At 39.8% G+C, this 22,307-nt stretch overlaps 1 protein-coding gene across 3 annotated transcripts in view; it reads right to left on the reverse strand.

Annotated features, from left to right (window-relative positions):
• LOC121514753 (zinc finger protein 536-like) overlaps window positions 1-22,307 on the reverse strand; it is a 92,587-nt gene extending 70,280 nt beyond the window's left edge. For 2 of the 3 annotated variants that reach the window (XM_041795046.1, XM_041795043.1), the window contains exon 1: window positions 22,000-22,307. The gene's annotated coding sequence lies outside the window, so the exon portion shown is untranslated. Of the gene's footprint in view, window positions 1-3,852; window positions 3,936-21,999 lie in introns of those variants that run through there. The other variant, XM_041795045.1, reaches the window with a different exon arrangement.

A 22,307-nucleotide genomic window follows, 5' to 3' on the forward strand; every position in this document is an offset into this window, starting at 1 on the left:
AATCTTCCTTAAACCAGATGTTGGATGTCTGGGGCGTTATTTCTAAATCCAGCTTGGACATGTCCATGATGGCTGATTTTAGAGATGAACAGTTAAAATTACAAATTTGACTGTTTTTCTCAATAATGAAACCATAATATTACAGAATGCATGATTATATCATGCAATGGCTATGAGATCAAAAAATGTGGTTTGAATGGGAGTCAATGGGACGTTTTTGTCCTTAATGACTCTAAAGGGTAGTAAATTTTAGATCAGATGCTACACAAAAACTAAAAATGCATCAGAGTCAGTATTTTGGCTAATCATGGACATGTCCAAGCTGGATTTAGAAATAACGCCCCAGACATCCAACATCTGGTTTAAGGAAGATATCACAGTTTTTATTACTTTCCTTTTTCATCATAACAACTTTGACTTTGAGTAATCAAAGTGGCATTTAAAGGGTTAAAATCCTCAGAATGATTGAATGTTTGCTAGTTTTGAGCACAGCTGAAGTTGTTTAAGAGATTTTTGCAAAAAAAGCAGAAAAACTATGAATCTGTGAAGTTTTTATAGCAGTTTTTTGGACGTGGACATTTTAGTCCTTAATGACTTTAAAGGGTAGTAAATTTGTTTCACAGTGTTCCCTGACCTTTAATCGTCCCTCGTGATGCCTGAGGGTTCAGGATCAGCGTCAGAACAACAAAACATTCATCAGAGCAGGAACATTTGTTTTCTATGACTCCAGCTAAATCAGGTCCGAGGCTCTCCAGTGGTCCATCGACACGTCTGTCAGAGAGCTTTTCTCCAGTAACGTCCACTCTGACTGAGGATGGAACTTTTACATGCTGCATCTGGTAGGTCAAAGGTCATGAAAACAAGCTGATCGAGGTTAAAGGTTGACTGTGCTGCTCCTTTCCCCCACAGTGGCTCTGTTATTATGTACCATTACTTTTACATGTTTTCAGGGCTGTAGAGATTAATCACATTAATCATGTCCACATTTAGAGCACCATCTTTGTTCTGTCGTGATTAATCTCACGCTCTATGGTCCCTGCCTGCACACTTTGGTGATCAGGGATGTTCTGATATGTTTTTTCCTTTCTGGTATCAGCCGACCGAGAACTGATCTGATACCGATGTGAACTTTCTGGACTGACTGTGCAGACTGGTAAATTTTTTCAGACCCATATTTGACTCAACAAACAGAATCATAATGTTCAGCATCTCTGTGAGCGTAAAGTTGTTTTTCTGCTGATTATGAGTTTTACTCATGAATATTAAAATAACAATAATACAGGGGGCTGCAGCACAGGCTCTCTCTCTCCCTTATGCTCTATTCAGGCAGCATCACATGATTACAGAACAGCCTGCTATTGGCTGACGGACCCTCAGAAAGAGTAAACAATATGACGGTTAGCATTCAAGCTAGCACTAATAAATGATCCTATTTGGATTAAAATGTCCACAATGTGCACAAATGTCCATTCTGACTTAGGGATGAATTGATTAGATTCTGGAGGTCAAAGGTCAGGGAATAAGGTCTTACCTGTGGTGATGATATCATAAAAAACCTTGAATCATTTTCTTCAAAGGTTTCATAAATATCCACTCTGACTTCAGAATGTACTGTTTACATTTTTTTAAGAGGAAGGTCAAAGGTCAAGGTCACAAGGCCTCACATTCATCCTTTTAATTGAATTTCTCTCAGACATTTGAGAAAAAGCCGAGGCAAACCCCTGACACAGTGAACTAGGGTGTTAGGGGAGACGGCGATCATCATGAGAGGACTCTAGTTCTGGTTTAGGAGGAGGAACTCTCAGAACCTCTGCAGCTCTTCAGTCCACGTGTGTTTTATGGAAGGATGAGCGATTTGGGAAATGTTCAGTCACTGATATTCATCACTTCATGCATTACACAACATCCCTGCAGCGAAGCATCAAACTGGAATTTCTACACATTTCAGGTTAAAGAATTCTGCAGTTTCTGCCGTCCTGCGCTTTAGCCTGAGCTCTAACCATGTCCAGCCCGGGTTCAGCGTCTGTGTACACAAGCTGATGCACAAACCATCCAAATGTTTCTCATTCTGACTCAGGGTGCACAGTAATGCATTTTTGCAGATACATCTGAAGACTGATTTTCACGTGTAGTTTAGATCTGAAACTCCTTAACCCTCAGGAATCACCAGGGACATGTTTGTCTATTTGGGCAAATGTTTCCTCTTCCTCTGCTCACCACTTTGGCTGTTAGTGCGTATGGCCTCATTTGTTGTAACGTTTCTTTCTTGGTAAATTTTCAAATTCAAATTTTAATTTCTCTAACAGGTCAGGGGAACACTGTGAAACAGAGTTACTACCCTTTAAAGCCATCAAGGACTAAATTGTCCACGTCCAAAAAACTGCTATACAAACTTAACGGATTCATATTTTTCTGCTTTTTGCATAAATCTCTTTAACAACTTCAGCTGTGCTCAAAACTACCAAACATTCAATCATTCTGAGGATTTTAACCCTTTAAATGCCAGTTTGATTACTTAGAGTCAATGTTGTTTTGATGAAAAAAGCAATAAAAACTGTGACACCTTCCTTAAACCAGATGTTGGATTGCTGGGGCGTTATTTCTGGGACAGAACTTTCCTCTAAGAGGAGCATAAATGAGGGTAAAAGTGACTAAAATGGGCAAAGTAGAAGGAAAAATGGGGGGAAAGGAGAAAAGAGTAAAAAAAATTAGGAAAAGAGTGGCATTTAATGGTAATCCAGCTCAAATAGGAGAGAGTGGCAAAAAAGGCATATAGCAAGATAAAAGAGGCAAAAAAAACTGGTGAAAAGGGGCAAATGTGGGATAAAAAGTGGCAAAAAGAATTGAAAAAAAGCACTTAAAGCAATGAAAATGGATTAAAAGTGGCAAAAAATGAAAATAAACTGGTAAAAATTGCAAATAAGGGCAATGAACACACAGACAAGGAAATGAAGGCTGGCTATTAAAGCTGACTGTAAGTGTGTGAAACACACTGATCAGTGGAGAATTTCTGAGGTCAAAGTTCACCTTTATTTAGGGTTTTCTGGGCGAATAACGTTTCAAATGAGCGTGGTCAAAAAGAAGCACCTGTGGCTCTTTTATGTCTAAATCTGAAATATTATTACCCAGAAATGATCCAGTAATCGTCACATTAATCAGTTTGTTTCTCACACTGACACAGCAGCTTTATTGTCAACCTCTGTTTTTGTCTGCATATTTCCATCGCCCTTATTTGCAATTTTTGCTACTTTAGTTCCATTTTTACTGCTTTAAACCCATTTTTGACACTTTTATTCAGCTTTTTGCAACTTTTTTGCCACTTTTTGCCCATTTTAGCTGCCTTTTGCAATTAAACACCACTAATTTCCCATTTTGCCACTCTGATGCTTTTTGCCCATTTAGATCACATTATTTCTGATTTTTGCCCATTTTAGTGACTTTTTGCTCATTTTTCTCCATGTTTTTGCCACTCTACTGTTCTTTTTTGCAACCTTTCTCCCAGTGTTACCGCTTAAAGTCCATTTTTGCCACTTCTTTTCACTTTTTTACCCTTTTTGCCCATTTTTCTCACCTTTTGTTCTGATTTTGCCCATTTTAGTCACTTTTCATTAATTTTTTGCACCATTTTTGCCACTTTTAACTCATTATTTGCTCACTTCCCACCCATTTTTGCCACTTTCCTCCCAGTGTTTGCCGCTGTTTTGACCATTTTTGCCACCTTTAACTTATTTTAATTGCCACTTCTCTCCACTTATACTGTGGTTCTTGCATTTTTATTTTTTAACACTTTGAGTAACACTGACCTGATCATAGAGTGATAAAGCAGTGAAATAGACATAATTTTATAATTACCCTATCATGTTTGAGGGCTAAATCAAACTTCCTATCCTGTGGTATCGGCTCTCAGGTGGCAGTCAGGGTGATCTTAGATTTTGTTCTTAGCTAAGAAAACTTTGGTGAGTGTCAGAATCTTAGAAACGGCGTGGAGGAGCAGACTTCTCCTCCTGATTGGTGGATGAGGCCCAGTCTTGTCTGATTAGTCTGATCTGGTCTAGAGCCACAGTTAAACTGTGATCACACCCCTCTCCCATCACAGAGACCCTCAGTCCAACCACCAGACCCCTCCTCCTCTCCGTGAATGGAAGCGTCGAAGACTGACCTCGCTCTTCACGCGGAGCCCTGTTTACTCTAATTCCCGGCGTGCCCCGGGCCTCGACTTTCTAACAAACACATGTGTTCCCTGACTTGAAGGTGAAGTGCTTTCTCTTTGTCTCTGTCCTGTGGAAGGGCTCTGACTCCGTGTGTTGGCAACAGAGGCAAGTGTTTAATGTGGCAGCTGTTAGCCTGGTGGATTTTCACTAATCACTCTCTCCTGATTACTCTGATGAGTGTATGATGCTCTTAAATAATCAACCCGCAATGAAAAAAAGGAAAAATAATTATCATCATCTCCCTAAGTAGTGCAGCTGCACCCGCCTGCAATAATTACAACTAGAACAGGGCGCCTTCTCTCGTCACTTACAACCACTTATTATTAGAGATAACGCTAATTGGTGCGGTGGTGGGCGACAATTCTTCACGGGGTTCATCGTAAAAAGGCAAACCTTCAAAGTTATGGCACATTAGAGGTCTTAAAGCCAAGGTAGGGCACTAAACACGGCGTGCTGAGAAACGCCAATAATCGGAGCCGGGGGAGCACTGCTCGTCCTATCAGTAGCCCCTCGCTTGCCTCGCCGCCGTGCCCTCTCTCCGCCCTTCCCCCACTCGTGGTATCAGCCTGGCAGACACAATTAACATTTTCATAAAAACAATTCCCTGCCTCCAATAGTCCAATGTAATTTGTTTTCCATCTCTGTTCATTAATCATTGTTTAAATCGGTGAGCCATCCCCTCCACTCTGCCATCTGCACTCAGCTGTGCTACAGATATGACACCTTCCCCCTTAATGGGAGCTGACAGCCAGGAGACGAGGCCTGTGGAAAATAGCTTCCTGCATGTGCACTTCCACCTCACATACTGCCAGCAGGTGAGAAGAGACGGCGGTTTAATGGTTCCTGATTCATCTGCAAGGCAAACAACGCTGTACCACACCGGGCTGCAGCACCAAGGCTCCATGAGAACCAGAGCACCTTCAAATCAGACAGAACCATCGATATCAGAGGTGAGGATCAATAACTGATCTTTACACTAAAGCAGGGTCTGCAGAGTCCTGGATCAGGACTACCCTGACCAACTTTAACGGCAGGAATCACTGAAACTCTGACGGCTGCTGTCCTGCATGCTCCGGGTCAGGGTCTTCACTCTAAAGAGGTTTTAGCTGACCTACCTTTCCTACAGGGGTGGACCATTTCTGAGGTTTTCGGACATGCCGGTGCTTATAAACACATTTTAGCAGGTCCTGCTGCTGATAGAAAGACATAAATGTGGTTCAGAGGGAAAACCTCAGTCCTTCAAACACGCTTTAACCTCTGAGAATGAGGACGTAAAAGAAAACACCCAGCCGATGTTGGTCTGACAACTCCACAGACGTGTTCATACACACAGACTGATATTTATTTATTTATGTAGGCTGATATTTAATCCTACAGCTACTGCAGATAAAGGAGGTTATTATAGCTGATATAGGCTGTTTCTATTTATATTTACATCCAATACTGGCAGATAGAAGCCTCAATATACCGCCAATATACTCATACATGGGCCAATATTTACAGCTGATATAGGCCAGCATTAAAAGATTATTTATGACAATATTAGAGCAGATGTAGGCTTCCATTCAAAGCCAATATAGGCCCATATTTACACAAATATGGGCAGATATATACAGCTGATACAGGCCAGTATTTAAGGCTAATATAGGTCAGCATTTAAAAACGATTTAGGACAGTATTGACAGCAGATTTAGGCTGTCATTCAAGGCCAATATAGGCCGATATTTAGACAAATATAAGCTGATATTTACCTCTGATATGAGCCGCTATCTAAATACAACAAAGGCCGATATTTAGACTAATATAAGCTGATATTTACCTCTGATATGAGCCGCTATCTAAATACAACAAAGGCTGATATTTAGACAAATATAAGCTGATATTTACCTCTGATATGAGCCGCTATCTAAATACAACAAAGGCCGATATTTAGACTAATATAAGCTGATATTTACCTCTGATATGAGCCGCTATCTAAATACAACAAAGGCTGATATTTAGACAAATATAAGCTGATATTTACAGCTGATATAGGCCAATATCTGAAGGTGATACAGGTCCACATTTAAAGCTGACCAATATAAGAGCAGATGTAGGCTTTCATTCAAAACCAGTATAGGCCCATATTTAAACCACTGTGGGCCGATGTGCACAGCTGTTAAAGGGCATCATTTAAAACTGATTATTTAAGGCTGATATTTACATCTGATATTGGCCTACATTTAACGATAATTTAGAACAGTATTTACAGCAGATAGAGGCTTGATGTTATAGGATATTTAAAACAGATGTTAGTTGATGAAGTTCAACATTAGAGCTGATATCTGATATTTACAGATGTTATATTTTGGTATTTAGAGGCTAATATTTAAAGTAAATATAGTCTGATATTAACAGCTGGTATTGGTCCATTTCTAAAGCCAGTAAAGGCTGATATCACACCAGAATCCTACAGCTACTGCTGATATAGTAGATAGTTACATTTTGAGCCATTTAGGCAGCATGTAGGAGTTTGTCTACAGTTTTTAGAAACAAAGACGTTAAATGAATAAATATTTGGTGTGTAGATCTTCTGTTTTTCTCAAACAGGTTTCAGTGTGTTTGGATTTTTACTGGATTTAAACCAAGGTTTATCCTTCTGGGATGTGATGGCTGTTTGTTGTGTTTTAAAAACATCAACTCTAAATTTCATATTGATATTCAGCACAAATGTCCATGTTTCCCAGCCCTACTGCAGACTGTTGAAACTGCACGAATATCTGAGCACCATGAAGGATCAGGTCTTCCCCTGCTCCAGGTTTCTAAATGTTTCTGCACTTTTAGAAGCTCAGACCTCTATGAACGGGTTTGCTGGAATATTTGTGAGCCGTTTACAGACTGTAGGAGTTTATCTGCAGATCAAGGATGTAAAGCTGCCCAGTACTGGGTGTTTAGTTGTTGCTGTGGTATCAGACCAGTTTAAACATGGTCAGATTTTTACAGCAGTTATCAGTCTGCTATTGTGACAACCTTTTATTATGCCTTTGCAAAAATTGCATATAAATTGTGGATAGATTCAGCCTAAACATATAAAAATCTGATTTTGGGTCCATATCAGGGCTGAACGTTTTAGGAAAATTATCGAATTGCTATTTTTCCCCAGTACTGCAAATGTGATTTTATATGTGGTTATTTCTTTAGTTTCTTATATTATTTTTTTTTACTAACAAACACAAGCAAAAAATCATTCTATATTATAACCAACACAATATTAGATAAAACTAGAGCTGAACAATTTGGAAAAATATCTGATTGTGATGATCTTGACTCATAATGCATTTAAATAAAAAACATACAAAACATACAAAAAAGTAGGATTTTTGTAGACTACTCTAAAACAAATGCCTGTGGATGATCTGTGATGAAGAACATCACTGCTGCAAAAATAAGTTTTAAGCTGCAATTTTCACACAAATTTCAGGTTAAGACAGATTGCACCTTCTGCAGACTGAAAACTGCAGCATGCCATGCTGTGATTTAATCTCATTTTCAAATACTTTCCCAGCCCTAGTCCATATCACCCAGCCCTGTGGTTTACTGAAAGTCAGGGGTGTCAAACTCAGTCAAATCTGAGTTTAGGTCTGACCTGAGGACCTAACAGGGTCAACATTGAACCAAAAACTGTAAACCTCATTTTCACAGATAACTAAATAAGGGGGAGAAAAACTGATGATAAGGGTTTTGAGATTGTTTTAAAAAAGTCAAAATGATACGCTTAAAGGCTCAAATTCTGAGAAAGAAGTCCAAATATTCGTTCAAAAGGTCAGAACACAAAATCCAAAGTCAAAACAAGTGGTATTTAACGGTTAAAGTTTGGTTAAAAAAAGTGGTGAAAAAATGGTGAAAAGGGCAAAAAGTTTCCCTTTTCTAAGGTTTTCTGAGGGAATAATATTTCAAACTAGAGAAGCACTCAGAGAGCGCAGACCATCAGCCTTCTCTCCCAATAATGAAGAATCCTTTAAAAACATTCCTGGATCCAGACAGTGATCCGGATCACTCCCAGAATTTAATTCGCCGATTACTCCCCCCTCGGTGGGGTGGAGACACGGTGAAGCAAAGCATTGGCTTCGCTACGTGTGGACTGTCATGGCGGAAGCACCCGTGGTCTCACCAGAAGACTGGAAGTCATGTCAGAGGGTGAATATTCCTCTGTTCCTCCCAGCGTTGTGAGTATTCTCGCTACAGTTCGCTGTCTTTCTCTCTGTTACGCTCCGACTCGTCTCCTCGACCGGGCGTGCGTCTTTCAAACTCTGTAAACTCCAAAACTTTGAATAAGTTACTCATGTCTGCCATCTTCTGGTGTAAAGTGGTAATAGCGCAGACCTCCACCACTGGCTCTATCTCCCAATAGAACAGAATCCTTTAAAAAAATTCCTGGATCCAGACGGTTGCTAACAAACTAACAAACAAACAAAGTAACTAACTAACAAACTAACCTGATCACATAACCTCCCTGGTGGAGGTAATCATGTTCTCAAAAGGGAAACGTGTGAGATAGAAAGCAAATATGATGAGTTTAAACATCAAAATATGAAATAAAATCAAAAATCATGGGCTTGGATTCAAGACTGTGAATCTAAAAGGTCAAAATATGAGATAAAATTTTAAATCGTGAGTTTAAAAAGTCAAAATAGGGGATCAAATTTAAAATAATGATCTTGAAATTTAAACTTGAAAACTAAACGTTCACAATATGAGATAAAAAGTTAAAATCCTAAGATTAAATCATAATTTTAAGATCCAAATTAAAAATATTAAATAAAAACACAAATTCACTCCTTACTTTCTATCTCATTTTTTTTACTCTTTAGTTTTTATGACATAACGAAGGACATTTTAAATCTTCAAGGTTAAATTTACATTTCTATACTAGAAGAAACCTGCAGACCTCAGACCTGTGGGCCAGTTCTGATTAAAATATGGTATGATCTTGGGGGCCGGGTAAAACTGTGCCACGGTTCGGATTTGGCCCCCGGGCCTTGAGTTTGACACCCCTGCTGTAAATGTTGGCATCATTGAAAGCTGTGAGGAGCAGGTGTTTCCCTCGCTCCTTGCTCCCACATTTCCAAATGTTTCTGCACTTTTTGCACCAAATATCTGCAACCATTAAAAACCAAAGATGTCAAACTGCAGTTGTTGGTCTTTCAGAGCTGTCCAGGTCAGTACAGTTTGATTTTTACTAGAATCTGTTATCACTCTGGTATGGTGTTTAGATAAAAGTCCTGTACTGGTGCTCAGACAGGTCTGATTCTGGTCCATGTTTCCCGGCCCTGTGTGATGCCCCAGTGTGCAGAGCTGCAGCCTTAAACAGGAGCAAAGATAGCAGATTAAGGAGCTTCAAACAAAGGCCATGTACTCCAGATTTAGTCGAAGTCGTCTGCGTTGTTTTTTTCTTCCTCTAGTTAAATTAGCGCTCTGTTCCTACAATATGCTATTGTTTTCCTGGAATTGGGAGCAAGGTTATTAATTATTCACTGTTGTGTTCTCATATGAGGGGGCTATGCTTTTCACTGTATTGCCTCATAGCTCAAATACTTAGGGCCATGGTACTCAGGCTAATTTCACCAGGCAACATCACAGAGATATTATTATCACGCAGCGGCACACACACTCACAGACTCAAAGTTTCCTGAAGAGTTTGGACGACTGGAGCCTCACTCTGAAGCTGGAGCAAAGACAAATCAAATAACTGTTGTCTCCTTCCTTCTTTCTTTCAAGTGATTTTAAGCCTAAGTCTAGGTTAGCTAGGCTTTCTGTGTGTGGGGGGGGGGGGCGGAGAAAATCCGTCTCAATGTGGTTATAAGAGGGTGCCAAAAAGTTCATCTGGCCTGTTGATTTCAGCGTGGATTAGAGATATTCAAATCATGTGCCTCGTGTTCAAACAAGTGCTTCTATCAGGGGAGAAAGTTGCCAAGCAGAGCTTTGTCATGTAAGCTGTATGAATTCACTGCAGCATAATGAGGAAACTGGCGGTGGAGCTACATTTAATACTGTTTCATCCACTCCCCCTCCCTCTGATCCATCAGCGCTCACTGATAGTCATCATTTTAAACATACAGACATCCCCTAAATGTACTGATACTGATCATTTAAACACTTAAACATCCTCTATATGTACTGATACTGATCATTTAAACACTTAAACATCCTCTATATGTACTGATACTGATCATTTAAACACATAAACATCCTCTATATGTACTGATACTGATCATTTAAACACTTAAACATCCTCTATATGTACTGATACTGATCATTTAAACACTTAAACATCCTCTATATGTACTGATACTGATCATTTAAACACATAAACATCCTCTATATGTACTGATACTGATCATTTAAACACTTAAACATCCTCTATATGTACTGATACTGATCATTTAAACATATAAACATCCTCTATATGTACTGATACTGATCATTTAAACACATAAACATCCTCTATATGTACTGATACTGATCATTTAAACATAAACATCCTCTATATGTACTGATACTGATCATTTAAACACTTAAACATCCTCTATATGTACTGATACTGATCATTTAAACACTTAAACATCCTCTATATGTACTGATACTGATCATTTAAACACATAAACATCCTCTATATGTACTGATACTGATCATTTAAACACATAAACATCCTCTATATGTACTGATACTGATCATTTAAACACTTAAACATCCTCTATATGTACTGATACTGATCATTTAAACACTTAAACATCCTCTATATGTACTGATACTGATCATTTAAACACATAAACATCCTCTATATGTACTGATACTGATCATTTAAACACATAAACATCCTCTATATGTACTGATACTGATCATTTAAACACATAAACATCCTCTATATGTACTGATACTGATCATTTAAACACTTAAACATCCTCTATATGTACTGATACTGATCATTTAAACACATAAACATCCTCTATATGTACTGATACTGATCATTTAAACACTTAAACATCCTCTATATGTACTGATACTGATCATTTAAACACTTAAACATTAAACACTCAAACAAACAATAGTCGGCGATTCAAGGATTCAATTCGGAGGAGTAGGATTCGACTATGAACCTCATAGTCGAATGTTGTTACGTAACCAAGATCGTACCATTCTGACTACTTGGGGGTGCCCACGGCTGCTAAGCCTGAGTTTCCGTTAGCCGGCATTTGCCGGTCATTGGCTGGTAAAAAGGGCGGATGTCCAGCAGATAAAAATATAACCAGTCAAAATGTCTGGCAGAAAACATGCCAGTGACCAGATAAGTAAATACTGAATACTTGCGTATTATATTTTGTGTAACCTAGAAGATATGTTGTGAGAATATGTTAATATAAACTAAAAGTTGCCCAATCTTACTATATCTACTGTCCTGTGGTGCTGGAGTTGTTTATCTCCTCAGACAGCAAGCACATGGCTAATTATGTGTGCACGATGACGTCAAAGCAAATCTATCTCTCTGAGCGTGCTCAGTACTGCTGGGGACTATCATGGGGAAATTTTGACCAGAGCTTTCTCGTAAAGCAGAATTTTAATCTAAGTGAGGTTTTCCTGGTTAACCAAAGGCTTAATATCAGCGGTATGGAGGAATTTTATGCCATCGCTGTGAGGGAATAAGCCGTTAATGAGAGGACTGGACCGGACTATCTGTTGTGGAGCTTTTGTCTTTTCGGGACTAGTCCAAATAAACCAGGATGGTTGGATGTCCAGCTTTAGCAGAGGTTACAGTGATATCATCATGAGGACTGATATTAGCAGCTGACGGTAAGACTCATTTTCATTTGAAATGTAGAGTTCTAACGCAGTGTCCAGTTAACAGAGCACTTTTGTGATGTGTTTAGATGCTTCGTTGTTGGTGGAGGATGGTATTTGGCTGTTGTAAGCTGCTACGTTGTGATAGCGGCCAAAGTGCTAAACAGGCTAACGGTGCTGATGTGAAGCTAACCGTTGTTGTTGATGAGTTTAACGTGGGTGTGTGTTGTGAATCTGACTTTGTAAGGAAAAGCGCGCAGCTTTCATTTTGATACTTCAAACTTATCACACAAAGAATAATAAGAGAAAGTCTTTGTGCAGTCATTTCAGAATATCAGATTTACACGTTTTGCTGCTGTTAATGCAGCAAAATAGTTTTAAAGCAAATGTTCGGTAGTTGTTCTAAATGGTCGGAATTCTTGAGGACTGCTGGTCATTTTGACCGGGGACAGAAAAGTCTAGCGGAAACGCTGTTCGACTATCGTCAACTAAAGGCAAAATCTGACGAATCAGATTTGACCATGAAAATCCTTAGTCGAAAACACCTCTATTATGTACTGATACTAGGGGTGTGATGAAACTCTTATCTCACAAGACGAGACGAGATTTTACACTTTTTTTTATTTTGGAAAAAATAGATGGGTGGATGATATGTCCTTCATACAACTGAAAGTCATTGCAAAGCATTCAGGTTTATTCAGAAATGTTTAAACTAACTTCTCTTGTACTGAATAGGCTATCAATGCGTACACACAGTTTGTCTTGTTGAACTGACTCAAACTGTACATTTTAATGCTCTTCAAATCAAACCTTTCATTTTAATAGTCTACCAAATTTTTACTTTACTACACTATACACTCATTGCCACAATTGCAATAATTATAATAAAAGCATTTAGATTATTTTGAAAGTACTTTAAACACTGTTTACAACAGACTGAGATATAAAGAGCTGCATCAGTAAAATCAAACTATTTCTCATCCTCTTTAAGGACATCCATATTTAAAACACTCAAAAGAAACATTCCTGTCAATAACACGTTTGCCGTAATGTAGAGAAATAGATTATTTGATCCTTTTTGTGCGCTTTTTCTCATATGAGCTTTGACAGCGTTGGACATGACTCACAGATGAGCGTGTGTGTTAATGTGTGTGCGTTGGTGAGCGAGTGTGTGTGTCTCTGCTCTGCCTGTCAGACAACAAGCAGGGCACGTTTAAATGGGGCTAAAACTGCGGTTTTTTGAGCCAACAATGGACTCTATGGCACTGAAAGAGTTTGTTTCGCTAAGTTTACCGCTGAAGTATACAACCGCCTGTTAATCTTCTGACTGATGGTACGCGCAGCCAACAGCTGATGGATGTGTGGCTGACAGACGGTGAGACGAGAAGGAGACATGACGATGCAGCGTGGAAACAAAGTTACAAACTCACAGATACCGGCACTAAGATTGAGTCGTGCATACACGAACTAACGTAACACTCTATTCTCCTTACAGAGCCTGCACAGCAGCAACATTTCATCATTTTGGACCGTTATGATGGACTTATTACGCATTGGCGGATCATGTGCACAAGCGGAGGAGGGGTTGGGGAAGGAGCCTGATCTGAATAGGTCACAGATCAGCTCCGTCTCTTCTTTAGCTCTCCCACCAACAGTTTTAAAGTGTCCAGGGCAAATTTGAGATCTTTTATGACTTCCAGTTAGGTATTGTTTTCTGTAAGGAGAGCTGCTGCTCCAAGTGTCTGCGCAATCTTGATCTCGCGAGATGGATTTTTTCGCAACAAGAAATCTCATGACGTTTTGATCTTGCGAGATCTCGTGGCATGAGATCTCGTCACACCCCTAACTGATACTGATCATTTCAAACACACAGGCCTTAAACATCCTCCGTACATAAAGGCATAAAAGTTTTACATTTGAAAGTAAAGATTGTGAGTAGAGAACCTTTCAAGTACCTAATTCCAAAAAAGTTGGGGCGTGTGAAAAATGTAATGAAAATAAAGGTTAATGATTGACCAATCTAATAAAACCATATATGAGTCAGAGTAGAACAGAAACAACAGATCAGATGTTAAACTGAGACATTTAAACATTTCATTAAAATAGTAGCTCATTCTGAATCTGATGGCAGCAACACATTTCAGAAAAGTAGGGACAGATGTTTACCACTGTGTAGCGTCCTCTCTTCTTTTAACAACACTCTAAACATGATGGGGGAGGAATGTTGTATCATTCTTGTCTAATTCTAGCTGCCCAACAGTCCTGGGTCTTTTTCTGGATTTTTCCTTCTCTAATGCTCCAAATGTTTTCTATTGGTGAAAGGTCTGGTCTCAGTTCAGGACCTGGACTCTTCTCCTGTGAAGCCATGCTGTTGTGATGGATGTGGTTTAGCATCGTCTGGATGGGAGCATATGCTGCTTTAAAAGCTCTCTCTACTTTCAGCATGGATAGTTCCTTTCCAGATGTTAGAGCTGCCCACGCCATAGGCACTAATGCAACCCCATACCATCAGAGATGCAGGCTTTAGAGCTGAGCCAGGAGAGCAAGCTGGATGCTCCCTCTCCTCTTTAGTCCACAGGACACGGCGTCTGTGCTTTCCTCTGACCACAGAACAGTTTTCCATGTTTCCTCAGTCCATGTTAAATGAGCTTTGGTCCAGAGAAGACGACGGTGTTGCCTCGTCCCTACTTTTTTGAGATGTGTTGCTGCCATCAGATTGAGAATAAGCTCATATTTTGTTAAAATGTCTGAGTTTAACATCTGATCTGTTGTTTCTGTTCTACTGTGAATCAAATCTGGTTTATGAGGTTTGACAATCATTGACTTCTTTATTTATTTACATTTCACTCAGCGCCCCAGCTTTTTTGGTATCAGGGTTGTAGGGCTTTAGTCATTCTGTGATGCTGGCAGTAAAGGGGACCATCAGACTAGGGGGTCCCTCAGTCTGCCTGACTGTAAAGCGTCCACACTTTTTTGGGAGGTTTCTAACAAGGCCAGCAGCAGCAGCAGCAGTAAATGATGTGTATATTCAAAGCTGAATATTTCATGTTGATTGATCGCACTGACTGCCACCCACCTGCTCCTCCTCCTGTCCCGGCGGAGCTGGCATGAGGAGAATCCAGTAATTGAGAAGAGCAGAGCATGGTCTCTCTCTGCTCACATGTGACAGATGGGGCATCATCGCTTCAAAGGAGAGTGTTGGGGGCTCAGAGAAGAAGCTGTGCTGCTGTACAGGTGAAAAAAAGAGGAGGGGAATATCTGAAACACGGCCTCTCCTTAGGGCTGGGCAACAATTCAGTTATTAGGACAGAGGATCTGTGTTCAGATGAGATATAGGGTTAAAGTCCCTATGATGATGATGATGATGGTGATGATGATGATGATGATGGTGGTGATGATGATGATGATGGTGGTGATGATGATGATGATGGTGGTGATGATGATGATGATGATGATGGTGATGATGATGGTGATGATGATGATGATGGTGATGATGATGGTGATGGTGATGATGATGATGATGGTGATGATGATGATGATGATGATGGTGATGGTGATGATGATGGTGATGATGATGATGATGATGATGGTGGTGATGATGATGATGGTGGTGATGGTGATGATGATGATGATGATGATGATGATGATGGTGATGATGATGATGATGGTGATGATGATGATGGTGATGGTGGTGATGATGATGGTGATGATGATGATGATGATGATGATGATGGTGATGGTGATGATGATGGTGATGATGATGGTGATGATGATGATGATGATGATGGTGATGATGATGATGGTGGTGATGGTGATGATGGTGATGAAGGTGGTGATGATGGTGATGATGATGATGATGGTGAGGATGATGATGATGATGATGGTGATGATGATGATGATGATGGTGATGATGGTGATGATGGTGGTGATGGTGGTGATGATGATGATGATGATGATGATGGTGATGAAGATGGTGGTGATGGTGACGATGGTGATTATGGTGATGATGATGGTGGTGATGGTGATGATGGTGATGATGATGATGATGGTGAGGATGATGATGATGATGATGGTGATGATGATGATGATGATGGTGATGATGGTGATGATGGTGGTGATGATGGTGGTGATGATGATGATGATGATGATGGTGATGAAGATGGTGGTGATGGTGACGATGGTGATTATGGTGATGATGATGGTGGTGATGGTGATGATGATGGTGATGATGGTGGTGATGATGATGGTGATGATGGTGGTGATGATGATGATGATGATGATAATGATGGTGATGATGGTGATGAAGGTGGTGATGATGGTGATGATGATGATGGTGATGGTGATGATGGTGATGATGATGGTGGTGATGGTGATGATGGTGATGATGATGGTGGTGATGGTGATGATGGTGATGAAGGTGGTTATGATGGTGATGATGATGGTGGTGATGGTGATGATGGTGATGATGATGGTGGTGATGGTGATGATGGTGATGATGGTGATGATGATGATGGTGATGATGATGGTGGTGATGATGATGGTGGTGATGGTGATGATGGTGATGATGATGGTGGTGATGATGATGGTGATGATGGTGATGATGGTGATGATGGTGATGATGATGGTGGTGATGGTGATGATGGTGATGATGGTGATGATGATGATGGTGATGATGATGGTGGTGATGATGATGGTGGTGATGGTGATGATGGTGATGATGATGGTGGTGATGGTGATGATGGTGATGATGATGGTGGTGATGATGATGGTGGTGATGGTGATGATGGTGATGATGGTGATGATGATGATGGTGATGATGATGGTGGTGATGATGATGGTGGTGATGGTGATGATGATGATGGTGATGATGATGGTGGTGATGATGGTGATGATGGTGGTGATGGTGATGATGGTGATGATGATGATGATGATGGTGATGATGGTGATGATGATTTTAACAGCAGGGGCCATGGACAGAAACTCCTGCTTTAACTCTATACAGCAGTGATCCTGAACGTGTGGTTCTCTCCTGATGATTTGTGGCTCTTCATGTCTAAATCTGAAATTTTATTCCCCAGAAAACCTTAAAAAGGAAACTCTGACCTCAGAGATGATCCACTGTAAGTCACATTAATCAGTTTGTTTCTCACACTTACACAGTAGGCTTTAATCGTCAGACTTTATTGTCAACCTCTTTTTTTGCCATATATTGCCATTATTGTTTCAATTTGTTCTGCTTTTAGCCCATTTTGACAGTTTTTGGTCACTTTTAGCCCATTAATGATACTTATCCAGCTTTGTGAAATTTTTGGCCCCTTCTGCCTTTTATTTCCACTTCTTGCCCATTTAAGCTGCCTTTTACATTTAAATGCCTCTTTTTGCCTATTTTTCCCACCTTTTTTCTGATTTTTGCCCAGTTTATTCATATTCCATCATTTTTTGCCACTTTGGAACCATTTTTGCCACCTTTAACTCATTTTTTGGTCTCTATCCACCCATTTTGATCACATCACGCCCATTTTTGCCCCTTTCTCCCAGTGTTCGTCACTTTTAGCCCTTTTTTGACACTTCTTTTCGTCACTTTTCACACATTTTTGACATTTTTTTTGTCACTTTTCACATATTTTTGACACTTTTTTTGTCACTTTTAGCCCATTTTTGACACTTCTTTGTCACTTTTAGCCCATTTTGTAAACTTTTTAGTCACTTTTCACACATTTCAAGACATTTTTATCCAGCTTTTTGCCATTTTTTGCCCCTTTTTTGCCACTTCTCACTCATTGAAGCTGCCCTTTTGCAATCAAATGCCACTTATTTCCCATTTTGCCACTCTTTAATGCTTTTTGCTCATTTTAGTCCCATTTCACACATTTTTGACACTTATATCCTGCTCTTTGCAAATTTTTGCCGCCTTTTGCTATTTTTTTATTACTTCTCACCCATTTAAGCTGCCTTTTATGATTAAAAGCCACTTTTTTGCCCATTTTCCCCACCTTTTATCTGATTTTGCCCAGTTTAGTCATTTTCCATAATTTTTTGTTGCGTTTTTGCCACATTAACTCATTTTTTGGTCACTTCCCACTTATTTTAGCATCTTCCTTCCTTTTTTGCCACTTTTTCACAGTTTTCCTACCTCTAACCTATTTCATTGCTGCTTCTCTCCACTTCGATTGTGCTTTTTTCAACAGTTGGCTCTGTGGTTGAGCAGGGTTGAGTAACACTGATTTAAAGGGTTTAGTCTAAATGGGGAAACATACATTTTATTTAAACGCATTTATGTTGTTTGTTAGAACAAAAAATATTAGCAACACAAATGCAAGTCTTAGATGCACTTTTCTTTAGCTAATCTTATGTCTCTGATTATCAAAAATTGCAGACAACGTTCTACACTCTGTGAAAAAATTGTCCAAAAAAAAAAAATCGGTTTAGATAGTTGCTGCAAAAAGTGCAGAAATGTTCAGAAAAATTGGAGGCAAGGAGCCAAGAAACATCTGATCTGATCCACTCAGGCTCCAAATATTGCCAACATATTTGTGCAATTTTGACCCTGCAGCAGGACTGAGATATAGATAGGCTATATATACCATGGCAACTAAAATAGAAATCATAAACAGCCTATATTGGGCAATTTCACATCTTTGATTTCCAAAAGTTACAGACAAACTCGTACATGTGGCCCAAAGTGCCCAAAAATGTGGCAAGAATTCCATTCATAAAGATTGTTGCTGCAAAAGTGGAGGCAAGGAGCGAGGAAACGCCTGTTCTACTCAGTTTTTCAAATATTGCAAAGAAGAATTGTACACTGATGCTGTCAGAAATATTCTGAACCCTCAGCTGTTCCTCTAGTGTTTTCACATATTGCCAACACATTTGTGCAATTTTGACACAAGTAAAGCAATAATAAATGGTCGTCACAACTCTAGAATGCTTCCTTTTAACGTGACTCCAGAAAAAATCTCAACATAGTGAAACCTGTTTGAAACCACAGCAACCAATCAGACGTCCTCGTCCTCCTGTGAAGGAAAATTCTACATCACTGATTCTCAAAAGTTACAGACAAACTCCAACAAACAGCTTCAGCGTAAATATTTAAATATTCCAGAAATATAAATATTGTAGAGAATTCAGATGGAGGAGGTCCAAGCTGAAAGTTCAGACCCGTTTGGAAAAGAGGAGGAAAGAAGCAAAGAGCGAAACACCTGATCCTCACCTGATCCACACCTGATCCTCACCTGATCCACACCTGATCCTCACCTGATCCTCACCTGATCCACACCTGATCCTCACCTGATCCACACCTGATCCACACCTGATCCTCACCTGATCCTCACCTGATCCACACCTGATCCACACCTGATCCTCACCTGATCCACACCTGATCCTCACCTGATCCACACCTGATCCACACCTTCTCTGTGTAGTTTAGACAGCTCTGATAGGAACCTAAATTCATATTCTGATATTTTGTAGCTGAATGGCAGAACATGACTGAGGATAGACTGATCCAGTAAAGAAATAAAAATCAGTCATGAAAACACCAGAACAAACCGTGGTTTAAAACACACTGAAACCTCTGTGACAGGAGAAATGGAGTCATTGACTGAATATTGTGAAATTTTATGTCTCTGTAAAAACCTGCAGACCAACTTTAACCGCTTTGACCCCCTTTAGCACCTTTTTACCTTTTTTGCCATTCTTTCCCATGTCGCCACTTCGTTTTGCCTCTTTAGACCCATCTTTACCACTTTTGCCCATATTTTCTCTTTCCACAGTTATTAAATAATGTTCCATTACAGTGGTCTCAGTTTCCTCTGTTATTTTCTGGCATTCTGACATTTGAGCACATCATGGCAGAGCTATGGAGTCTAACATTATTTTCCTAATGGTCGCCTTCAGTGCCCATCTATCACATCAATAATAAAAAAGTTTACTGTTTTAAGAAAAAAGGATTCAATATTGTAAGGTCTATATAAATAAATGCATTAATTAATTAATTAATTAATTAATTAATTAACTAATTAAAAAATTGCAGAAATATGGTTGTTATTATTATTATTATTGTTATTATTATTATTAATAATAACAATAATAATAATAATAATAATAACAATAACAATTATAATACTCGTAAAAATAATAATAATAGTTATTATTATTATTATTATTATAAATTAATAATGATAATAATGATTATGAAATAATAATAATAATAATAATAATAATAATAATAATAATAATAAAATAATAACAATAATAACAATAACAATTATAATACTTCTAAAAATAATAATAATAGTTATTAATATTATTATTATTATAAATCAATAATGATAATAATGATAATTAAATAATAATAATTATTATTATCATTACTATTATAAAATTATTAATAATAATAAGAATGATAACAACAACAATAATAATAATAATAAATTCATTGTTGTTGCTCTGATAAGAGCGGCTATTATGCACGAATGGAAGCACAAAGAAGAAGAAATGTCATCAAGTTCTGATCAAACTGGCGCTTTAGCAGCATCCACGCTAATCTCTTCCTCCATAACTGCACCAGCTCTTGCTGCTGCTTGTTAACGTCACGACTCTGCCGCGCCTGAAAGCTCTGCCCCTCGTCACTGATTGGTCCTGTCACTTTCTAACCGGGCCCAAACGGTTCAGACGGGAGCTTTGAAGACGGATTCACCAGAGACAAACACAGAAACCGGCGGATCCTTCTGCTCATGGAAGGTCATGGAAGTGATCACATGTTCTTAGACTTTGGTGAAATTTATTAAAACGACATTTTAAATGAAAACTCTGGACCAGCATCACCGCTCTGATAGTCTGGGGTCTCTGCTCCTCCAGAGATCCTCTATGGGGGTTCAGGCCAGACTCAAACCCAGTACCACCAGGGTCAGTAAACCAGTTTCTGGTAGTTCTGGTTTCACTGTGGGGCGGTGAAGAGGTGACCAGGATCTCCATGAAGCTTCTCATGAAGGTCTCTGAAATCTCCTGGTAGACCGCTGACAGCGTGGACTCTGGACTTGATAAAGACCAGTGGACCCTAAACCATCACTGACTGTGGGGACTGGAAACACTGGACTTCAAGACCTGAAGGATTCTGGGACTCTGATCCTCCTCCAGACTCTGGGACCTTTTTGCAAATGACTTTCAAAATTTAGAGTCCTCTGAAAACGGCACTTTGGACCACTGAGACCACAACAGTCCAGATCTCTTCTCTGTAGTCCAGGTGAGACTCTGATGATGTCTGCAGTTCAGGATTGGCTCCACACTAAGACCAAGACACTTGTAGTCCACTTCCTGTACCTGTCTGTGAGGTGGATCTTAATCCACTGACTCCAGTCTGAGTCCGGTCCTCGTGAAGCCCCCCTAACCCACAGGACTCTGATATTTAGAGAGAGTGGATTTTAGGTTTCTGTGTGGATCATTGAGATGAAATTTAAAGAGTGGTTCAGTATTTCACTGTGGATGAGGTAAATCTGGATCATGTGGAGCTTTGTGAGGTAAATCTCAGAGAAAATTAACTTTAACATGAATATTTTCAGGTTTTGGTCCGTGTGGCCCAGCCCTAGCTCCTGTCAGAAAAGGACAAACTTTCAAACCTGGCCAACATAAGCATGAAGGATCCTCCAGAGCCCTCATTCATGAAGAGTCCAGGTTCTCTGATCAGGTTTCAGCGTTAAATTCTCGTGAATCCTCGTGATAGCGGCACATAGCGCGTAAAGACAGAGTGGTACGGAGATGATTCTGGATCAGGTCTCGCCTTCTGTACACGGAGCATGCAGAGAAAGGAAACTAACGCTGTCAACAGTACTCCTAACACGTCCTCGTTTCCTCTCAGCTCTCCTAAACTCTCACTTTCTAACACAAAAGCACCAAAGCAGCAGTGACAGCGTCCATCAGAGCCCGGCTCGCCTCAAACTTCTCCACTCTCTCAGTAAAGCAGGATTGTTCTTACCTGAGGGGCACGAGGATGACAGCTGGAGTTCAGCTCAGACCGGATGGATGACTGACGGCGCTGGCTGCCGTCTTTTCTCTCTGTATCACCGTCACACTCCGGCTTCCTCTCCAAACTGCTGCTTCCTCTCTGTCAAACACGCTCTCGCGCTCTCCGCAGCGCTACGCCTCGCGCTCTGCTGTTTCCACTTTGGTTGAGGAGCGGATGAAATCTTGTAAAAATGACTGGAGATACTTCGACATGTCCCGAAGCCGTATGTCTCCCTCATCTGGCCGCTGGTGTGTAAGTGTAACACTCTGGCACCGTGC

Source organism: Cheilinus undulatus, linkage group 9 (assembly GCF_018320785.1).
Source record: "Cheilinus undulatus linkage group 9, ASM1832078v1, whole genome shotgun sequence".
Classification (NCBI taxonomy): domain Eukaryota; kingdom Metazoa; phylum Chordata; class Actinopteri; order Labriformes; family Labridae; genus Cheilinus; species Cheilinus undulatus.